Source organism: Cupressus sempervirens, chromosome 10 (assembly GCF_028749045.1).
Source record: "Cupressus sempervirens isolate cs-2001-9-10 chromosome 10, ASM2874904v1, whole genome shotgun sequence".
Taxonomy (NCBI): Eukaryota; Viridiplantae; Streptophyta; class Pinopsida; order Cupressales; family Cupressaceae; genus Cupressus; species Cupressus sempervirens.
Window position 1 is genome coordinate 796,263,922 of NC_143127.1, and position 20,727 is coordinate 796,284,648.

The window sequence follows — 20,727 nt, forward strand, 5'->3', positions numbered from 1 at the left end:
TCTAATCTACTTTTAGGTTTCTTTGTGGACATATTAAATAGGTAACCAAGACCAGTTTTATCATAGGTAGGTCTTTGTATTGACATAGATTCATCAATATTTTCTCTTCTAGAATAAAGTTTTTCTAGTTGTACCTTACTTTAAGATAGTTCAACTTTCAAAATAGTGTTTTACTTTTTAATTTCTTCATGATCTGCTCTTAATGCTTCAAGCTTAGATGTCAACTTTGCTAGATTGGCTCTAAGATCTAAATTTTTAGTCTTCAATTTAGATTTAACTTTGTTACGAACACTCTTCATATTTAACTTTCACAATAGTGTTTTACTTTTGAATTTCTTCATGACCTGCTCTTAATGCTTCAAGCTTAGATGTCAAGTTTGCTAGATTTCCTCTAAGATCTAAATTTTTAGTCTTCAATTTAGATTCAACTTTGCTAGGATCACTCTTCAAATTTAACTTCAAATTAGTAATCTTCAACTCATGCTTCAAGATCTTGTACTCTATTTTTAGCTTTGAATATTCATCATCACTAGTTTATGATTTAGTAGATTCAAGCTTGGATTTGGGATGTTCAATCCTATCCTTCAGTTCTCTAATGCATACTTTGAAGTCTTCATATCTATCCTTCAACCTATATCTCTTTCTTCAATAAGGAGATCAAGTTGTTCATGTGTTTCTTCAAGGTTCTTCATCAACTTTTCCATATCCATAGGGATCTTCCTCAAGCTATTAAGCCTCTTCTGAGTAATTTTTCTCTAATACCAATTGTTATAAATAGGGAATACTTAGTGGGGCAGGTGTGGGGTGAATTAGTATTCTACAGAATTTTGTTTCCAATTGGATATTATTAATTACTTTGAAGCATGCATAAGAAAGTAAACCAACAATATTGAATAGTAAAAGTAACCATACACAAAGAGAACCCATAACACCATATTTTGTTAACTATGAAAACCCTGGCTAAGGGAAAACCTCGGTGGGAGCGATTCCCACAAAGATATATTGATATATATGTTCCTTATTAGAGCATAACCCCTATTAGGAGTCCCTATTATGAGACTTTGAAACCTTTTTAGGAGATTCCAACCCTATTAGGAGTTGTAAAATAATGCATGCAAGAAGAAATCATTGTGCAAACATGCACTTTCAGTTACAAGAAGAGTGCACTATCCAAAAAAGTAATTGAATTTTAAATTCCTCAAATATAGAAGTATAGATGTTGTAACTTCATCTTAGTTGATCTATGACCTCAACTCAATCTCGGATCATGAAACTAGGTTCTCAAAAACTTTGCATGTATTGCTTCACAAAAAGTTTGCACATCACTTTTACATAAAAAGGGTACACTTAACCCTGCAAGATATCCTTTGCATAAATACCATGCCTTTTCACAAATTGCTGCTAGCTTGGCTAAGACCACAATATGCTCTTCCAATTTTGAGTAAACATCTAGGATATTAGCGCTAATCGGTCAAGTAATTATTTTGTAAATAAAATAATTCCTTCACCTTTCATTATGATGTCCTATACATCTTAATTATCATTCTTCCATACTATCACTACTTATTTCCAAGGTTATATATGTCATCACCAACATGTATATTGTCTCCATCTAACCTCACTAGTCATAATATGATATCAGAAACGTTTTACTTATTAAAAAATGTATTGTTGTAAACCATTTTCACACTTAGATAATTTTATGAGTACCAAAAAGCTAAGTACCTTTATTTTGAGGTTTACTAAAAGTATGTACATCATGTGTTGCCATTAATGAAAACATTTTCATATCTTTATATAGCCAATTGTCAAAATTTATTAGTAAGTTTACAATTTGAGTTGGTATGTTCACTTAATATTTGGAGTATGTCTAATCTAGGACTACTTAATGCTTGAAATGTAAACTACACCTTATGACCTAATTGGTAGTAAATGGATAATTAATGTGGATTCATATAAAAATTATTAATGTAATATAGGTGAATCAATGTGATTCAAACCTCCTCATTATCAAACTCCCCAAAGCCATAAAGTGTGATTACCTCTAGGTCGAAGGTGATTCCAAAAACATTATTAATTTCCTTATGTGGAAAATTATTGCGATCACTAAAGAGGCTAGATTTAATTTAAATACTTTTTAAAAATTTATTCTTTCTCATGCATGTAGAGAGGCCAATCTCTATGTGGATTACTTTCACCAACTTGGGCATAAAGACAAAAGGAAGGATATTATGGCAATATAATCCTATGAAACATTGCATTTTTAAAGTTAGGATTTATGAGGACAAGACACATTGCCTCATCAGTAATTTAAACAAGTATGATGCATTCATCTAAAATGTACAAGAGTCATCATGATTTTTTGAAAAGGAAACAAAGCATTAAGAAATGTGAGTACATGCATGTTTTCTATGTTATTTTGGTGCCTATTCTCCTCAGCTACAATATTTAATAGATATGTTTGAATTGTAAAGGAGACAAGATTCCTAGTATCATCATGGATAGTGAGCCAAAGAGACAGGAACCAAACAACTATGATGAATGGAGCGATAATGTATTAGTTAGGGAGAAACTAGTTAATGGTAGAGTTATGTCATATCTGGAATGTTTCCATGTCTTTGATTTGTAGGCAATGAATAAATTTTAGTAGGGATGGAATGTGTTAGTCTAAAAATGGTTTTGACACTTGAGTGCCAACACACTTAACCACTTTCTACATTGAAGTCGAGTACACTGTGTATGCCAAGCCACAACGTGTGCCGAGTCAGGAAATTCATCAAGTGCCAAGTGATCTTCAGGTGTTGAGCAGTCTTCAGGTGTCGAGTGAAGATCAAGTGCTGAGTGACTGTAGGTACCGAGCATGATCTAAGTACCGAGCAATATACAAGAGTCAAGTTACATAAAGGATGCTGAGCATATACAGGAGCCGAGTTACAGAAGGTGTCAAGCATCGAGAAGTAGTAAGTGTTGAGTAACTCAGAATCAAGATATGAGTTTGAAACTTCACAAACTCAGATGAAAACCATTTTCATAGCTGACATATGATGAATCTCAGAGGATTTAAGTGATAAGATCAAATCATTTATATTTCCTATGCAATCTTCATGCAACCAATAAGAAAAATGGAGAAGGCATGCAACCAATGATAAAAGTGCAAGAAATAAGTGGGAAATAGAGATTCAATATCGATCGTAGATCCATAACTAACCCTAAGTCTTTGAGTGTCTTTATAAGGAAGACAAAATCTCATTGCATGGAAGTGGATGGACAAGGGTGTGTAAGGAAAACTAATTTTCAGAGAAAAGAGTTGTTGGAAATGATTGAAATGATCATAAGAAAAGTTGTTGGAATAATATATGGAACTGGTAAAGAATGTCCTCAATCATTGTTTTTTCATTGATGTCAAACTTGCTACTTGCAAGAATGACAATTGCTTTAGTGATCCAAATACTATCAATTAGTTGATTGTCAAGGTGGAGGCAATCAATAAGATGTAACTAGAACACCTAGAGAAAGGTTGAAGTTATGATGTTGTAATGAAGTACAAGGATTAGCTAAGCCATTGATGAAAAAGTGTATTTGATGACATACTATAAGATACAAAGAATGGGCACACTGAAACATATCAAAGATTTAAGGTTTTAGCTAAGTCTTTTTTAAAGCTCAAACTAAGTTCATTAGAGAGAAGGAGTCGAGCAAGCTAGTAAGAGCCGAGTAAATTTCTAGTTAATGTCGAGTAAACTTTAGACGTCGAGCAAGTTAAGATGCCGAGTGACATAGAGTTTATCAAGTGCCGAGCAGAACCAAGTGTCGAGCAGAATCAAGTGCTGAGTAGAACCAAGTGTCGAGCAAAACCAAGTGCCAAGTAGAACCAAGTGCCGAGCAGGTATAGGTGCCAAGTAGCACAGAGGTGCCGAGCACTAGTAACTCAATAATATTGAGTTGCTGCATTATTTTGGAAATTGAAGATTCGCCATATCTAAGCCGACAAGGTTGTTATCTAGAAATTTGTGAATTAAAAGGAAGATAAGAATGATGAGCTAGTGGCACATAACACCATGTAGAACATTTTTCTTTTAAGGATATAACTGGCGAAGTTTCTAGAAGAGAACAAGATATGGGGTAGATACATTGTATCCTACCTAATCCATTTTGAAGCCCTAAAATTGGAGAGGGAGAATTGAGCGGAAAAGGAAAATCAAACTCCTATTTAAGAAGACATAAGTTAATAAAAAAGAGAGAGAGAGGTGGTCAAGCATAAAAGCATGAAGTGTTGTAGAATGTGCTAAGGAGAAGAAAGCACAGGAACTCTGTTTGGATAGACGACCACAAGGATGATTGCATTGGCAAAATGAGTAAGAAGACTCAAGGAGACGAAGCTTGAGAGGGAGACAAGCAGTCAGAGCTGAAGTGATTGAAGCCAAGCATAAAGATTGAATTGAACGTGTGATATGAAATATGCAAAGTATGTTGTAAGTTATATCAGATCAAAAGACCATTATCGTTACTTTCTAGCAATTGTAATAGTAAGTTTAAATCCTATGGACTTAGGTTGGTTTAATAGCCATAAGATAAATCCTTTAACAGGGTGACATTCCAAGTGAATGTTCTAAAGACTTTTAACCAGGCCCATTCCTAACAGTTTGGTGAAATCCTCTAACAAGGTCACATTTAACAGTGTGTTGTAAGCCTTTAACAGGGCAGGCTTTTAACAGGACATCACTTCAGAAGAGTGAAAATCAAGTAGCATGTTACTGGTGGTTTTTCCCAAATTGGATTTCCACATAAATCATTATGTCATGTGTTGATTTTGGATGTTTTATCATTGCATATTGATTTACTGTAACTTGCTTGTATGATTGATTTAAGTATTGGATGGATGAAAAGTGTATGGATTCATTAAAAGTAGTAAAAAGGTATTAATAGGGAATTTTGGACCTTGAATAACTGATTGACCCCCCCTCTCAGTTATTCTAAACAATTCTAACAAGAGTATCAAATCATAAAGGATCAAGATCAAAGAAAGTAGATCAAGTGCCTGTATTCAGCAATCAAAGGATTGTAAGCTATCAGGTTTATTATACCTAATACTCTCTAGTAATTGTATTAGAAAGAAAACCCTATGGTGATAGGTTAGCTTAGCCACTATTTTGTAGATCCTTTAACTAGTTGACTAAATCCTTTGACAGGGTAACACTTCATGTAAAGTGTTTGTAAATCCTTTAACCAGGTCACTATTGATACAGTGTAAAGCCTTTCATAGGGCAGGCCTTTAACAGGAAAGACCATCAGAAGTGGTCAAACATTATTACAATAGTGATTTGGTGGGTTTCATCCCCACCCCAGTTTTACCCTCTTATTTCTGGAGGGTTTCTGGGTTACCAAAATCTCAAGTGTTATGTGGTGATGCATATTTGTTTCTCATGATTGCTTAATGTTTATATGCATGCATGTTCATTTCAAAGATATGTTATTAAGGATTTGAAACTATTAGAATGCTAGTACTTCCGATTCACACACCCCCCCCCCCCTCAAAAGCATTATTTCCAATAAGATATTCCAAAAAGAAGGATCACAATGTTACAATGTATGGAGTTGATTTTCCTCTTAACACTATGTTCATCTCTAATGTCACGAGACTAGGAAATGAAGGCATTAAATTATTTAAGGAAATTGGGAACCACCAAAGAAAAACTAAAGAAATTACCACAGGAAAAAATGGAGATAAAGACCATAGTTAAAGTGTGTAGTTATTTTTATAATAAGAAAATAAAACCCTAATGGAACTATGTTATAAGTTGTGTCAGACATTACTTTACCCTAGATGGTAGGAAAGAGAGGGTTCATTATTTAAATTTCATGTTTTTGAATAATTTTTGGGGAATATTGTTCCCCTACTATTTTTTGCATTATTTGAATAGAAGTGTTTCCAATCATAGAGAGAAATCCTCCTTGCATATTCTTCATGAGGGCCTCATTCTTATCTTTGTTGAGTATTGTAAAGCCAATTGATACTTTTGTCATAAGATCTATAGTGAGGTTAGAATGAGGGTCAGGGAGAAAAAGAAAATCCCTTCCTACTAAGAAGAAAAAATATGAAGAGAAGGATAACTTAGGAATGGAGATACCCCTTCCACTAAAAGAATTAAGAACCCCTCTTTTTTCTCCATTTATAGGAAGACCCATAAAGAGGAAAAGAAGGAAAAGAAGGTTGGAGATGCTAGGAAAGAGAAGATTATTGAAAATGTGCATTCTCCAACAAAGAATATTGTTGGGTAGCTTGTGTCCAATTCTTAAGATGATCCCATGGAAAATAATAGGAAGATAAAGGAAGATATTGCTTTTGTTTCTATGCATGTGGCTCATTATAACATTGCAAGGGATAAAGATAAAGTAGAAGCCTTCATTTTCTTTTATAATTAGGTTATTAATGAGATTAAATCCATTAAGGAGATGGTGGGTAAAATAGATAAAGATTTGTAGCACGAGGTCAAGGCTAGGAAAAAACTAGAAGAAGGTATCTTGGGGAAAATCTATGATGTAAAGAAATTTATTGGGACTAGTGATTCCAAAATCCAAGGGCTAGTCCATAGACTCGTGACTTATAAAGATGAAGTGGAAACTAAGGGCATGAAACTTAGAGTAGAGCTGACTAGAGAGGATAAAGGTTAGAAGGTGGGAATAGTGGAATGACCTAGTAAAAGAAAAAGAGTTAAGATGAACAAGAAAGAGACCACGACTACTAAGACTACATAGGACCTAGCGGTAGATGAGATCCACATGCCTAAGCTCCTACAGGAGTTGGCTTAGTTTTGACTCTCTGTTTTACTTTTTATTTTTTATTTTTATTTTTCTACTATGCTCTATGTGCTGGTTCATGTTGTTGTGTTGGCTTCTATTTTTAGGATGCTATGTAATTTTAAATTTATATATGTCACCAATATAGTTTTAATTGTAGATTCCAATACTAATATCTTTATATTCTAAAACTTTTGGGTTTCAGGTCTATGTAAAACCTATGTTTACCTTAATCCAAGAAAAAATTGATTCAAAATATATACTATTCAGTTCTAAAAAAATAAGAAACCAATATGATTATGGATATATTATATATTATAGTGATTATTCTTTATTATAGAGATTAAGAACTCATTATGAAGTTGTACACACTTTTATTGATGGAATCAAGAAGCTGTCCAATATCTCTTAATGACATACAAATTTATAAAATCCTTGTAGAATATCTTATTACTCACAAAACATATTAGAATGATTTTAAATCAAGTTGGAATGTTACATTTATCTTATGAGCAACTTCATGTTTACACATGTTTAATCTAGTAAGCCTTAGTGTTTCACACATAAAATACACCTCGTGACTTGATTTGTAGTAAATGGATGATTGATGTTAAGAAAATATGGATTCATTTATAGAAAAATATTAATGAAATATAGATTAATGATTAGCCCATCGTGAATTTGGACATACTTTTAAAGATCAAATTGAGAAACTATCTAATAACATAGGGGAATGTTATAACTTGAGTAATGAAGAAAATGAGAATAAACTCATAACATTACTAAAAATTTGTAATGATGCGAGACACAAATGACATAACACAATATACACATGAGCCTTCCTTATATAGGAAAGGTGATGATGTAGTGACAACTACCCTTTCTAAAAATATTAAATTATATAATACAATAAAATAAATTCTTAAAGAAAATATTAAATTATAGGCTTCCATCTATCTTCTAGTATGTTAACTATGATAAATAACTTGACCTTAAAAACTATATTGAATTATAAGTTTCAAAAATAATTTTAAGATAATTAATTTAGCTCAATTAATGTGAAGAAAATGAAACAAGAAAATGATTCATAATAATTAATATACTTTTATTTTAATCTATTAATATGCTCTAGTAATCTTAAGTATTTGGTAAAAAATAATGCCAACATTAATATAAATGGTAAATATAACATAATTATAAATTAGAAAAAGTTGCAAATTCACTTCCACAATTATCATACTATAAATTAGGTTTCACATGCAATAGGTGTATAGGATGTTAAAAGCATGAATTATTGTAATATGAAGTTAGAAAACTAGACACAGAGTATTGAAAAGTGTATAGGATATTAAAAGCATCAATTACTTTAATACGAAGTTAGATAATTAGGCAGATGGGAAAAAGTTTCGCAATTGGATAGACTTGTTGATCTTAATTATCCCTCCTTCTAACTATATCTTCATGTCATGTTTACAACTCAATAAAAAAATTATGCATTCAACTTTGAAAACCTTTGGAAAGGCTAGGGCATGGGTTATCCCTTTCTCAACAACTATCTTGTGTTCATCCTTCAACACTCTATTATCACACAATTTGTCATATGCATCATGAAGTTCATAGTCTCCAATCTCTCCTAATTTACACATATAATATGATCATACATTATGAACCATCAACCCTTGGTGGAATTGATGACATGATGCAAAATTCATCACCATTTAATGCAATGTTTGCATACTCTTTGAAATTTGGTAGGGGACATTGATCATTCCTCACAATCTGTCCATTTCTATCCTTCAACATTTCTTTTGTATACACTAATGTAGATGGTGCCATCTCTAAACTATGATTCATACAAATTTTCTTCAAATGAATTTGAAGACAACTTACTTGATACTGAAATTTTGAATTATTTTAATCCTTCAAATTTCCAATGGCATGTTGTGATTCACTTTCTCTATCACTGAAATTTCCTTTGAATTTCTTGAGCTCTAAAAATCCCTTGATAAGTTTAAAATGAATGTCATTAAATACCTTCAATCTATCCAATTAGGTCTATAATACATGCATTTGTACTCAAGTAGGTGTACAATAGTTGGCTTAGCCTTTTGCGCTTCATTTCATTCAAATTCTTAGTCACTGTCACCTTGCTCAACTAGTATCAATTCATTTGGACAATACATTAGCTCAGTCAATGTAAGCTCTTAGTCTCTATTCTAATGCTCAATAATATAGACTATATTACTGATGCTTGACACTTGATAGTAAAACATATTCTATTGCTTAATATTTCTCTTAGATCTCTCTTAATGTATCTTGATTCATGTTAATATATATGTTTAACCACTTTTCTTGTTAGGTATTGATGTATGATATTACATTAAGTATATAGTCCCGCACATACCTCTCCACTTAGTTGGGTGTGGTGTGATCACCTGATCCATTGGATTGGGTGATCTTATCTTTTCTTTCACAACTACTTCTAGCTTCTACTATCTCTTTCCATCTTTTGTTTATATCAACTTTCCCTTTTCCTTATTGCTTTCATTATTTGGTGTTGGTGCTCGAGTCCTACAATTCTTACTAACATATCCAACCTTAAGACAACTTAAACAAACTAGGTTTCCATTCAACCATTTCTTATAGTTATGTTTGAAATGTGTCTTAATGTAATCCTCTAGAATGTACCCATAATATCCATAGTAATGAAAATTATTTCATGTGTTGTAATCCTAATTGTAAGAGTTTCCTTTCTTATGTGCATGTATTTTCTTTTCAGATGTCAAATTTTGATTGTCCCTCGAATGTGTATTTGATGATCTCTATGTCCATATTTTTTATTGTTGTAACATTGCTCTTCAAATCTAGGTGCATTAGGTGTATCGCTTTTCTTTGACTTGCATTCATGTGCTTGGTGTCATTGCTTCTTACAATTGAAAAAAATACTAGTAAACTTAGGTATAGGGTTTTGCATACAATTTTTTCTTCAACAAACATTAATCATATGTTAAATTTTACCATAATGATGACAAGTAGGTTTCTCCTTAGATTTTTCATTTCTTTTCTCACCAATCTTTGATGATTTTGCTTTCTTAGTAGATGAAGAATTCTTGACATATCCTAGACCAAAAGTATCACTGGATGACCTTGGTTATTTAACTAGTTCTTCAAAGTATCTGATAGCTTCACTTGGTTTGTTCATTCTTTCAAGAATTTCTTTCTCAAATCTCAACTCATTCCTTAGTTGGTCAATTTGTAATCTCATAATTCTGATCTCCATGTCCTTTCTGTTCAACTTCTGGTTTTCAACTAACAACCGATTCATCATGACCCACTGATTTTTTCTAATCTTTTACACATCCAATTCTCCTTCCTCAAGTCTAGGAGTGATTTGTCTTTTGTCTTCTCCAACCATGATTTTGTATTCTTTAGTTTTCTTCTTTTGGTTAGTCACTTCACATAGTCTTACTGATTGAATTTTGTGTTTTCTCTTGAGTTCTTTGACTTCTTTTTTCATAATGATGTTATTCTCTTGTAGATCTTCTATTGCTGCATCACTGTCATTTCTATTACCACTATTAAGAAATCCTTGTGTAGCAACTTTCTTGTAAAATTTGTCATTCTATTGAATGCCCATATCTTTTCTTTTCTTTAAGGATTTCCTTAACTAATATTTTTCTCCTTCAAGTTACTACAATATGATCTGGATTTTAATCATCTAGTTCTCAATGATGACTAACATTTTTTATTCCTCCATTTCAATATTTCTTGCTCTCAAGTTTTTAGAATTCATTCAAGAATATAGTGTTTTGATACCAATTGTTAGAAAATTTAAAGTTGTCATGTTTAACGTTGTGCCAAAAGATCAACCTATTAACATCTAATATAACCATATGACTTATAGAACACACGAGGAGGTTAACCTATGGCACAAATCTCAAAGGAAACATTGGCTGTGAGTCCAACAAAAACACTATGTCATATTGAATGATAACTATTCTTATTTGGACATATGGGTACAACCATATTCACTCATTTGTTCCCTCTAAGCATGCTTATTCTAAATGTTAGAATAATTATTTATTTTCACTTATTAATTAGATCATCTTGATTTAGTTGATTAAGTGATTTATTACTCTAGTTCTTAAGCTTTCTTTTAGGTGCATATAATTAATATTTTATATTAATTATATTGTGCAACATAGCTTTTTTAGGTTTTAGGGCTTTCGTTCACCTTTAAAGGTTGAACTCTTGTAATTATTCATTCAAGCATTCATTCAATCAATTTGGGAATACTATTTCTCTCATCTTGTTCAGTTTTTCCAGGCTCCGCTTTTTCCTATGTTTTTTGGTTTCTCTTCAACAGGGTATTTGCATGCAGGTGATCTTGGCAATCTGTGAAGTTAGTTTTCACAACTTCTACATAGTATCAGAGCTGCCCTACTACTTCTTGTTTGAAAGATTTTTGAAGCCACGATTTGGAGTTAGAAACTCCAACTTTTTTGAGGTTTTTTCTTAAATCGGGAGGAAGAGAATTTTTTAGGAGCACTTTGGGCCCAAACGGACACTGTTATTGGATCTGAAAGGCCATTTGCAGTCAGGATCCATATAAAATTTGTCTTTTTTGGCTTCCATAGTGTCAGGCAAAAAAAATTTGCCCCTAGGGAGGCCGTACTGAAGACTTTTTTGCATTTATTGCAAAAAAAATTCAAAGAAAAAAATTTTAAGGGTCAGCTGCCTAGCGGCCACCACCGCACCACCAAAACATAGCCCACGCATAGCTCACTGACTGCTACCACTGGGAGTGCCGCTGCAGAGCCGCCAGGGCCCGACCGCCGCCCGAGTACCGCCCTTCTTGCACCTCCCCCAGCGGAGAACTCCTGTCGACATCGCTCTGTCTGATCCCGCCACCCCTATGGCCACTGCCACCAGTGGCCTCCACCCATTTGCAGCCCTGCCATTTAGCAATAGTGTGGAAGATCCTGACCAGTCCGCGGTTGACACATGGCAAGGGTACCACATTGGCACTTCTCCATGTGGACCCTGCCACATCACCCAGTAGGCAAGCTTCCTGCCACGTGGCACTACCACGTGGCATGCCACGCGGCATTTTTTCTTTGATGGCCCCGTCGCTGTCAAATATTTTGCCATGAATTGCTAACATTAGCACTACATTAGCACACTTCCTTGCACTCTCCTTTTAGGTCCTTTTTAACCTACTCGCAGTTTTTTGACAATATCTTGAGCATACGAAGGTTGTTTTCCAATCCAAAAGAAGTGTCGAAAAGCTGGTTCTGAGATGGAGATAGTGGTGTAGGATTATTATTTTTTGATGCAGTTTTGCTTCTTGGTTTTGCGATTGAAGTCCGAAGTTCTTTTTTTGACTTCGACAAGCATTTCTTGTGCGTCTTATCTCTATTTTTAGAAAACGTGATATTTTTGGAAAGCTAGTTTTGTCTATTTTTTAGAAATGGTGTAATTTCTTCTAGATGCTACCCCATGCTCTTTCTATCATGTTTTTGGCATTTTTGCTCTATGATGGATATCTTGGGTGTTTCAGGTCCGAGGATCATTTTCTTGGCATGGGATCTCTTCTTTTGGGCTATACTATCTTTTGTATTAGCTTTTTTCTCTTTTTTATCATTGATGATATCATTTGTAAGCATCTTTATGCAAACGCACTGAGATAAAGTGCCACTCTTGCTTTTCGAGTTCATGAACATTGTTTTGAGACAGTTGTACTCGCACTATTTTATAAAGTGCCATGGGGGGGATAGTTGTTTGCTATTTTAGGCATTCTCCCTTTGTCGAGTGAGTGTCCCTTCCATGACATTAGCCCCATGCAGTGTCTGTGACATGTGCCTTTATAGGTGTTTGTACCTCTTACACTCTGTCACTATTATTGGTTCTTTTTGTAGAGGATTTGGCTCATCTTTTCAGTTACCTATCACCTCACCCCATTTGCATTAAGGGGCGGTTATTTTGTTGGTTCTAATGCTTCCTTGGTTCGATGATTCATTGGAGTGAGCTATGTATTCAGTATTTGATCCTACATACTAGGCAATTGTAGTGGTTGGCTACCTATGCATTTCGGTGAGATGGATCACCTACCATATAGACACTCTCGGTTCGTGCCTTCTTTTTCCATGGAGGATCTTCAGATCAGCAGCTTCTTTCTAACAGAGTTTGTGGCTTCTTCTACTTCAGTGGTTTCCTTCATGATCTTCTCTTTATTCCTATCTTCTGGAACATTCTTTCTTATCTCTTTTAGGAGAGGGGTTTTTCCCACTGGGTTTTCTCCTTTGTCTCCAATTTACAGAGATTTCCTTGTGTTGGGTACTAATCAGGCCTTGTTGTTGGGACCCACTTTTCCTACTTTCATTGCTTTGCTAGGTTAGCTTCCTCTCGAGCTTTGCTTAAGGGGGGGTGTTAAAGTAATTATTTATTTTCACTTATTAATTAGATCATCTTGATTTAGTTGATTAAGTGATTTATTACTCTAGTTCTTAAGCTTGCTTTTAGGTGCATATAATTAATATTTTATATTAATTATATTCTGCAACCTAGCTTTTTTAAGTTTTAGGGCTTTTGTTCACCTTTAAAGGTTGAACTCTTGTAATTATTCATTCAAGCATTCATTCAATCAATTTGGGAATACTGTTTCTCTCATCTTGTTCAATTTTTCCAAGCTCCACTTTTTCCTCTGTTTTTTGGTTTCTCTTCAACAAGGTATTTGCATGCAGGTAATCCTGGCAATCTATGAAGTTGGTTTTCACAACTTCTACACTAAATGGGGTAGTCAAACCCTCAACAAGGTGGATTTATTTTAGTTATTTAAATGATTTAGGTCTAAGAAATCGGATATAGATTTAGAATTATTCACTATTTTCATTGTAAACCTCTTAAAAATATACATTTATGGAGTTAAAGATTTATTCACCATCTCTCTTAGCTTCCTTATTGTCCTTATTTTGAATGGGGTAGGTAAACCCTCTGTAAGTTGAATTTAATGTAGTTATTTAAATTATATGCATGTAAGAATTTGGATTTAGATTAAGATTTCTTTAGAATTTTCATTGTAAAAATCTTAATATATAAATTTTTTTACTTTTACATTCATAAGTAGTTTTCTTAATTTTTAGATTTGTGTAATTTAAGATAACGTAGTTATTTTGTGTAAAAATTATCTCTAATATTTAAACGAATAAAATGTCAATCCTTTGTAAAAATGATGAGATACAAATTTATGGAGTTCTAGATTTTGTAGGTCTTTCATATTGAAAATTACATGTAACAATCTTAGAAGGAAAACATAAATGTAGGGGTTATTTCATCTAAAAAATAAATAAGAATATTTAAACATATAAAATCTAAGTAAAATTGAATCAAAATTCATGCACTTAAATATGGCTAGTATAGTTGATGAGAGGAGTTGCAAATATGGATAATTCTAAATTCAATTTGTATTAGTTGTTGGAGCAAACTACTTACACTAGGGAAATGTTCTACACTTAAAAGAAGAATTTACTATCTTTTTATTTTTTAGAATGTTGGTTAGTCTTTGTTTTAGATTGAAGCTTATTTAAATGATTTTTTAAAAATGGGATCCAAAACCCCACACATATTTACAACAAAATATTTTAAAAAGAACCATAGTCTACCAGTGTTGCAAAATAGACATCGTCCTCAACATAGAAATAGACTGGACTAAACAACTAACACTAAAAACAAGAATTAACCATATGAAACAAGAAATGAAATTAAAGCACAAAACCCAAAAAAATCTAGACATAAAAGACCTACAGAAATAGCCTTACGTTGGTTCTATGACCATCTCCTCCTTGATTTTCTTAATCTTGTCGATGAATGCATAGATATCCTCCTTGGTAGGCTCCTTACTCTTGGTTTTCATCCTCGTTGTGCACAGGTTCTTTTGGTACTCCCAGGGCTTTCCCAAGTGTAGTTTGGGTCCTTTAAATCCAAAATTGATAGAATTTCATAACTTTGATCTTCTTCTCCTTGCATCTTGTTGAGGCATTCAATGGTTGCTTCTAAAATCTATTGACTTCTTTTTATCCTCTCATACAAAGTATTTTACAGGGTCTTAATTATTTGAGTTAACATTGGGATGATGTTATCCTTTTTAGTGGGCTACCCTAAAATTTATTTCTCTACACTCTACTATATTCTCCCTAGGATTTCATCATTTTCAACATTAAGGGATCTATAATTAATATTGAGGAGTTTCATAGCATTGAAAGACCATTTCTCCATTCAGAAAGGACACATGGAATTGGCTTTTTTTGTTTGCAAGACACTATTGGATACGATTATTCAATTATGTGTTGTCTTTGATGTTACACAAATGTCATATCAGTCATCATACAGAGTCTACCAATCTCAGTTGGTTAGCAAGGCAAAGGACAGAGTCTACCAAGCTCATAAGGTTAGCAAAGAAGGTTTATAGTTTCTGCAAAGCATTCTCAGGCTTTACCTTGTGCAGATAGTTGTTACCGAGCTTTCAAGGTTAAGCAAGGAAATTTAGTTGTTACCAAGCTCACTCAGTCATCAAAGGGAAATATGCCAGAGATAGTTCTTACCAAGCTCTCATGGTCAGCAAACGAAATTTAGTTCTTATCGGGTTAACTTGGTAGCCAAAGCATTTTGCATATTTTGCAGTATTAACCAAGTTAAGATGGTTAACTTAGGAAATTGTTTCTAGAAGTATTGCTTACTGACTAGGGTCGACCAATGAAGGATTTCACTATTTTTGGAAATAAAGTTTATTTATTTAATGTAATATTTGTAGCTGACTGATGTATGGTTTATTGGTAAATGTAACATGTGAATGAGCCAACTTGATAATTTGAATGGTATATGTTGTCACTTAGGTTTGCACCCTTGTCCAAGGCCTATGCACGAGGACAACCTAGTGAAACATGGAAACAACCTCCAAGCTGTGGGACTTGAACTATGAGGTTGAGTCTCCGAAGAAGGCTGGCTTCTTCTTACTATCAGGGCGCACCTATCTACTCTTGGAGAGGAAAAGGGAGAAGGAGAGCATGAAAGAAAATCTACCTAGTCTAATCTAAGGAGGTGATGCACCAAAATAGAGTGTTTGAACCAATTCTCTGCCCATACATGCACTATTGAACCAGAATGAAACTAAGGATATTACACATCCAGACTTGGTTTAATCATAAAACCACATACAAATAAAAAAACCAAGATGAATGACACAAGGAAGAAATTCACTTATATATCATTCACAGGTCAGCGGAGATACAGCCATGCGAATTACAAATTTCCACAAAACAATGGCACAGGCAAAGAATTCTTGCACTTAATACCAATGGCTGAAGGAGGTAAATAGAGAATCGGACAGTTCAGAGGCATAGGGGAGTTTACACTATAATTGCAGAGCAATATCAAAGAACAACAGAGAAGGGTCCCCATTTAGAAATGTACAAAATTTGCCTTTATAGTTCAAGCATAACTGAGGAAATTGGCTCTGCATTAACTGCTCAACTACTACCATCAAGCTCCCATATAAAAATATTCGATCAAAGATCACACTCGAGCATGGTTCTGAGGTACAAAATTAGGTATTTGACTGAAGAAATGCCTCGAGTCGACAGAAGCAGCGCCAATGAATGATCCTGACACAGTAATCTACATAGTGATGGAAGGTCCTTCTATACCCTGTATTCATTCTGAGTTGGTGGAAATTGATTGCAAAATTGAATCCATGGCAAAGACTCCTAATTTTATCATTTCTAGTTCATGAAATAGCGAATCAGACAAGTCAACTTAACTCTATATGCCAGCTGGGCCACGCGGGCCAATCATCTCTCTTTATTCTACCACCTGGGGAGTCCTGCTGCGGTTGACCACCTTCATTGAACTAACAGTGCCACCCTTCGAATATTAACACTAACTATGACGGTTACACTAACTGCCAGCTGATCATCAATCCTGATGGGGCCAGTGAGACACGTGTCATTAGGGCGCTATGTTGCCAACGTAAATCATGCGCAGCTTCCCCATAGCATGATGGTTCCATGTGTTGATCTGCCTTGATCCGACGGCAGAGAACTTGTGGGCCACAAAACATATGTTATAAGGTTCAAAACTTGGTGTTTAATATTCCCATGGGTATTAAAATATTACTAATTGGGGATGTGACCATTGGGCGGGGTAATGTTTGAATTTTGAAATTTGGCAGGGCAAACAAAATGTGGTAACATTCTGGCGACTCACAGGGGATGCAAGCCTGCTATGCATCAGACCAGTGCTTGGGAAAAATCCATTGGGCTATGGAGTCAAAAAATATGAACCTAAGAAATGTAAAACCCTAACCTATCTATGAGGAGATCAAAACATTGACAACCCTAGCTCTGCAACTACAACTAGAAACAAAAAACAAAACTTCCTCTGCAACCTTAGACACCTTAAAAATTGCTACCTCATAGGGAGATGGTTGTGCCCGCGCACTTGTTGAAAAGCAGGAAATAACAGAAAAGAAACTAAACTACTTATGTACATGGATCCACAAATTTTCAGAAACAGGGTTTCAGATAGATCCTATTGTCTGGAATGGGCAAAATCTCTCCATTTGGCCTGCTCAACTAAAATGCATTAGCCTATTTGCAACTAGTAATCAGATAGGGGCCACTCCATAGTGGGTCAAACTTGGAATGTCTTCCTAGTTTTGCTCTATCAGAATCCCACTTAAGAACTAAATCTCCTTCTCTGAAGGTCCTAACCCTAGTTTTCTTATCAGAACTCCTTTTCATCTACTGCTAATGTATCTCTAGTGTTTTCATAGCCTTATTTCTCTTTTCTTCTAGTTCAATCAACTCTGCCATTCTTACTAACATTGCATTATCTTCAATCAATTCCAGCTGATGAGCCAACTCCAAGGATGGGAATTCCAATGAAATTGGGAGTCCGGCCTCCCTACCATATACCAGCACAAAAGGTGAATTCCCAATAGATCTCTTGGGTGTTATCCTATCAGCCCATAGAGTAGTTCTTAATTTCTTATGCCAAACCCTCTTATTGTCTTCTATTGTCCTCTTCATGATTCTGATCAGATTCTTGTTGGAAGACTCAGCCAAACCATTACCCTAGGGATAGTAATTTGATGATGTGCTCAGGTAGATATTGTGATTCATTTCCCATGCACAAATCTAGGTTCCAACAAAATACTTGGCATTGTCCAAAATGATAGTAGAAGGAGCACCAAATCTAGATACAATTCCATCAAGGAATTCAACAACTGATGGTTCTGTGGCATCCTTCAAGGCAACTGCCTCTGTCCATCTAGTGAAATAATTTGTAGCAGCCAAAATCCATTTTCTCACATATCCATAACAATCATGAAACAGAGATGGCCAATAATAACTAGCCCTCATGATCTTCATAGCAGTTGTTCTTCTAGAGAAATGGCCACCATCAAGGCCATCATGAAGTTCCTTAATCATCCTTTCAGCCCGATCCTCTTCAATGCATCTCAATAGGATCCCATTAAAATCCCTCCTGAATAAGATACCATCAATTACAACATAGGGAATGGACTGCAGTCTATATTGTCTACTTTTTCTTTTGTCCAATCCCTGAGGGTATCCATTCCCTGATAAGAAGCTCTTCATATCATTTATTTAGTTCCTTGGACCATTAACATTTCTTACCTCCTGCTACTCTATTATTACCATAGCAGCCTCTTCATCTGAATCCTGAGCTGATAACATTTCTTTGCATAATCCTCTCCCTCTTACCAACTTGGTAATCTGAATATCAACATCGTACTCCATTACCTTAGTGATCCTTCTAGCTCTCTTTTCACTGATATCCTTGTTTAACAGGAAGTCTTTTACGCTGGCATGGGGCACCAAAAAATGGATCCTATTGTGGGATAACAGGTGTTTGAATTTCTTCAAGGCTCTGATGACCGCAAGGGCCTACTTCTCAACAAAGCTATACTTATCCTCATATTCCTTGAGCCCTTCACTAAAGAAAGCTATGGGCTGCTCCTCATCCTTGTCATTTGTTTGAGTCAAGACAGCAGAGATACTTGACTCACCACCTAGAGTGTAGAGGATGAAATCTTTCTCAAAATTTAGATTCATGAGAGTAGGGGCTAAGGCTATGGCTACCTTGATTTCTTCAAAACTCTCCTTCCCTTCCTTGGTCCATGAGAAGACCATACCTTTCTTAAGCATAGTTGTAAGAGGTTTCACCATGGTAGCAAGATTAGGAATAAACCTTCTTACAAAATTTATCCTACCAAGGAAACTTTGCAGCCCCTTCTTGTGTTTAGGAAGAGGAAGGGCAAGAATTGCCTTTGTTCTTTCGGGATCAATGGTCAGCCCATCCTTAGATACAATGTGTCCCAATAATTTTCCTTGGCTTGTAGCAAAGACACACTTGGCTAGGTTAAGGGAAACTCCAAACTCTCTACATCTTAGAAATACCTATCTTAGATGATCAAAATGATCCTCTACATTTTTTGAATATACAGTTATATCATCAAGGTATACCAAGACAAACCTGTCAATTAATTTTTTTAAGGTCACCTCCATTGCCTTTTGAAATGTGGCACCTGCATTTTTTAGTCCAAATGGCATCTTGCAATAAGCATAGGTGCCCCATTTAGTAGTGAATGTTGTCCTATATCTATCAGATTCTTCAACCAGCACTTGATTATAACCAGAGAATCCATCAAGAAAAGAGAATCTCCTTGAACCACTGACTCTAGACAGAATCTTCTCCATGGAAGGGAGAGGATGGTGATCTTTAAGAGAAGCCTGATTAAGGTCTCTTAAGTCCACACACAGTCTGATTTCTCCATTCTTCTTCCTTATAGGGACAAGGTTAGCTACCCATGATGAGTGTTTGATAGGAAATATTATATTAGCCTCTATCAACTTGGATAGTTCTTTTCTCATTAGAGGTTCAATCTTAGGATTCACTGGCCTCTATTTTTGCCTTACTAGTTTGGCCCTATCAATTAAATCTATGGTATGCTAAAACAAACTAGGGTCAAACCCTTTTAAGTCATCATATGTCCAAGAAAATAGATCATTAAATTCTTGACATAAATGAATGAAGTTTTCTTGCTCAGTTTTAGAACATACCTTCCCCATATTTAGAGATTTTCCATCAGCAATTGTAACTGGGGCATAATCATCCTTTTCTGTAGCTAGATTTATTCCTTTGCCTCTTGTTTGATCATCAGGATTAAAGACACTCTCCAAGGTAATGAGGCCCTTGGGCAACTTGTTAGAACTAAGGCGAATGATCTAATCACCATACTGATCTTGCAGTCTTGACTCATTTCTATTTGAGAATTCTTCCTCATTCTACAAGAAACTCACAATTTTCTCATCAGAATCAAACACCTGCCAATGAGTTTTGTTGTCAGGGATGGCAGGCCTTACTACCACCCTGGTTGCTTCTTCCTCTCCTCAAGATTCCATAGTACATCATAAGTTGCACCCATTGTTGCAAGTCTATCAGCATGTTTATTTTCTTTCCTAGGAATGCTCTGAATATTAAATGCATTGAAGCCCTCAAGCAAATCCCAAACTCTATGTTTGTAAGACTTGAGCAGGCCATTTTTGGTGATATTTTGGTTTCTCACTTGGTTAACTACCAATTCACTATCCCCATATACTTTCAAGGCTTGAATTCCTCTCTTTTGAGCAAGTAAGAGACCTTGAATCAAAGATTCATACTCAGCCATATTATTGGTGCAAATGAATTGGAGCCTAAAGGAGAAGTAGTATCTTATTTGTGCAGGTGAGATCAACATAACACTAGCCCCTGATCCATTTCTATTCCTTGAGCCATCAAAGTACATACTCCATATTCCACTTATATCATCATTAGTCCCAACAATATCATGAACTTGAGCATCTTTATCTA